Source organism: Pteropus vampyrus, unplaced genomic scaffold (genome assembly GCF_000151845.1).
Source record: "Pteropus vampyrus isolate Shadow unplaced genomic scaffold, Pvam_2.0 Scaffold89, whole genome shotgun sequence".
NCBI lineage: Eukaryota > Metazoa > Chordata > Mammalia > Chiroptera > Pteropodidae > Pteropus > Pteropus vampyrus.
In genome coordinates this window covers 2,545,569-2,549,116 of record NW_011888870.1, presented here as the reverse complement: position 1 = coordinate 2,549,116, position 3,548 = coordinate 2,545,569, and the positions used below count along the sequence as shown (strand labels likewise).

At 39.0% G+C, this 3,548-nt stretch overlaps 1 pseudogene; it reads left to right on the top strand.

The window, feature by feature from the left end:
- The first annotated feature begins 1,830 nt into the window (after window positions 1-1,830).
- On the top strand, window positions 1,831-1,949 carry LOC111742240 (annotated as a pseudogene).
- Window positions 1,950-3,548: the final 1,599 nt, after the last annotated feature.

Here is a 3,548-nt window from a genome sequence, read left to right as displayed (position 1 = left end):
AAAAACTTTAAACACTTTGTTGGTAAAATCAAATACATCTTTGACCTGAATTAGATTCAAGGGCTGCCAGTTTGTGATTTCTGTGAGCCAGGGACTATGCGAATAGGCAAACGGCTTCTGCTTCCTTTTCTTTTCCTTGTAGCCTCTGCCAGAGTGGGGTTCACAGATTTCCTTCCAGTGAAGGTGACTGATCAGGAGGTCAACATCAGCTCCTATGTAGTAACAGATCAAAACAAGATGGAAATAAGCCATCAGTGCATTGTCCCCTGGTCTACTCCTTGACCGGGGGTCAGTTAGCATTTGCTCTTTCTTTCCTCAGATGATGTGAGTTTTTAGGGGAAGATGCTTTTCTTCATATCCCATTTTCCAGATGCTCATCTCCTCCTGTCACTCACCATCTCTTTGATGGGAGACACAAACCTTTGTTTCCCTGGGTTAATTTACCCTTAAAGGTCTAGAAGGCATCAGATTGGGTAAAAGTAAACAATATGACAGGACCAAGTACTGGCAAGGATGAGTGAAAATAGGTTTCACTCCATGTATTTTTGGAGTAGAACTTGCGATAGGCATAGAGAGAGGGCAGTCCAGCAGGGCTACTTTAGATTTTAAACATATGATTAGATTTAAATATAAAATTAGATTTAAATAAAAACCGTATGATTCGGCATTTGTACTCCTTGGCACATACTCTAGAGAAAGAGGTTACATATCTCATAAAGAAGTATGAACAGAAATGTTTACTAGCACTTATCAGAGACAAAAATGTGTTGTCAGGGCTGCCCACTGCTCCCCCTTCCAAACTGCATGCAGGTTCCCTTCCTGGTTGTTACTTCGCATGGTGCCCAGGCTCATTGAGGTTGTCACTCAGGAAGTCCAGTCCTCCCATGAGGAAGTTGACTGGATTCCTAGGAGACTGTGGAAAACCAAACTCCCGCAGGTCGATTTTTTCACTATGCTTATTTGGTCAAGTGGTAAGTTTGCTTACTCTCTACTTGGCCAATCGTGTTCTCTCTTGCAGGACACGGGTAACTTAGGGGCACGAACAAGTGGCAAGGGAAAAAAAAGGTTGAAATTCATCAAATTAATCGCAGATTATAATACTATTATCCTTATTCTTCTTATTGGACTTGTTATTTAAAAAAATAATAATAACCAAATGTATCCTATAGTTTTTGGATAACACAAAGCCTTCAAATTAAATGCTTTTTAAACTTGTTAGGGTTGATTTCTGATGCTTATGACCAAAGCCCCAAGCTTAAGCACCATTATAACCCACCCCTGATTCCTGGCTTTAAATCAGCAGACTGCTTCATCCTCTCTATCCCTTATGTTATACAGACTCCTCCAAAAGCTGTCCAGACAGTACTCGGTCCTCTGGATGACCTTGGATGCGCACTGACACCAAGCATTTCCCTGAGAGCTCCAGATCTCCAGGACCAGCCTATTGGCTTCTGATCCATGAAGACCTAGGGTCCGTTTTTGTCAAGGAGGCTGGGCCAGCGTAGGAGGCCAGACTATCAAGGGCTTTACTTTACAAACAAAAAACCACTTCCTGCCCTGACTGAGAGTAAAGTCCAGGACATAGAATGTCTGCATATGGTAACTGTAGATTCTTATTAGCAGACATCATCTCATAACTCTTGGATCTGGTTAAGAGTTGTTTCTCCCTCTATATTTGAATGATAAAATAATTTGTGGTCATGATAACCTCTGCAGTATTTTAGATTTATTAAGCCACAATGGCCTGCTAAACATTTTTCATACATTATCAAACTTGTGCCATGCATAGATAGGTCAGGTATATAAGTGACTTCCAAAAATAAGAAATAAGTCTATGGCCATGCCACCCTGAACAAGCCCAATCCTGTCTGATCTTGGAAGCTAAGCAGGGTCAGGCCTGGTTAGTACTTGGATGGGAGACCACCTAGGAAGACCAGGTTCTGTAGGCGTAAAAAATTTTTAAAAATTAAAAAAAAAATAAGAAATAAAATTAATATTGGCTGAAGTGTTTGCTTTGTGATAAAAAGAAGCCCCAAAGAAAGTAATTCCAGGTTTATATGCCAATCGACTATGCCACTAGCAGCCCAAGTACTTTCCATGTTTCAACTCTGTCATTTTCAGTGTATGGCTTTCAAGCTCATGGTTGCATGACAGAAGCTGCACGTGCAAGCACTGTATCTGTGTTCCAGGCAACAGAGAGATGGGCAAAAGACTGAAGGATCTCACTACCTAGTATATTTATCTTAAACATTTTTTCGGTAGCCCTAAAGCCTTCAGCTTAAAATACGTTGGCTCAAACTGGGTCACAAAGACACTTCTAATTGGTAAGAAGTCTAAGAATTTTAGTATTTTAAGTTTCTTCCTCCATAACAGAGAAAAGAAAGGCAGAAGCAAAAATCATTCATGTCTTTAATAGCTATATTAGTCAGGATTCTTTGGAGAAGCAGAGAAGCAGAACCAATAGGATATCCATCTATCTATCTATCTATCTATCTATCTATCTATCTATCTATCTATTGAAATTTAGTATAAGGAATTGGCTCAGTGTGATAAGGAAGACAGTCAAATACAGTTACAAGAGGGAGCTACTTATGGTTGCACCACCAGAGAAGGCCTAAGGAAGAGCATTGGTTGATTCTCCTTGAGCCACATATTCATCTTTGTACCAATGAGCACAATCATGAGGTTGTATTTCTCTGGTTGTTGTCTTAGGTCATATGCCTAAACTTAAGGCCTAGGAGTAGGATCCTATGATTACAAGGTTTACCATAATATATCTGATTGGTGAAGGAGGCAGACAAAAGAAAAAAAAATCGATAACCGCTACAGGGAGGTATATTTAGTTAACTATTTTCTAAATAAAGAAAACCGAAGTTTAGCTCAATTAAGTAAATTGTGGAAGATCATTCAAGTATAAGTGGGAGAGCAAGATTTGATTAATATACTCTATGCTTAATTCAGGACAGCCAGATTCTTTTTCTCTTAGATTCCAGGAGCGAAATATATGAGTATTTTAAAGGAATGAGAAGAAGCATATAAGAATTCTTGAAGGAAAGGTCTTACATGGATTTGAAAAAGAGTATAGGATTGGGTAAATAGAAAGGCAAAGAAATGTGACTTTTGTTAATTAGCTTTAACCAAACATTTTTTCCCAAAGCTTTATTTTTCTATGAGACTTTTTGTAACTTACCGTTAAAGAGCAAGGGGTTCATTTTTCCTCGAATTGAATCAGAAGACTGAGTTAAGGAGAAGCAGGTTTGAGTCCAGGTTCAGCTGCTGACTTCACATCCAATCTTGGACAAGTCGCATGTACCCTGTGCGCCTCACACTTCTCCTCATCTAGAAATTAAGAATGCTATTACCTGTCGCATTACTTCACAGAGTCTCTTGAGATTCAAACTGGAGAGGAAATTAAAAAGTGGATTGAAAACTTAAAAATACGATCCAAATGGAAAATGGTATTATTATTATTTTATAATGTGTGCTTCCTTCTGGGCATGCTATGTACCATTGCTTACTGATAGCATTTCAGAGAGAAAGTAGGCCTT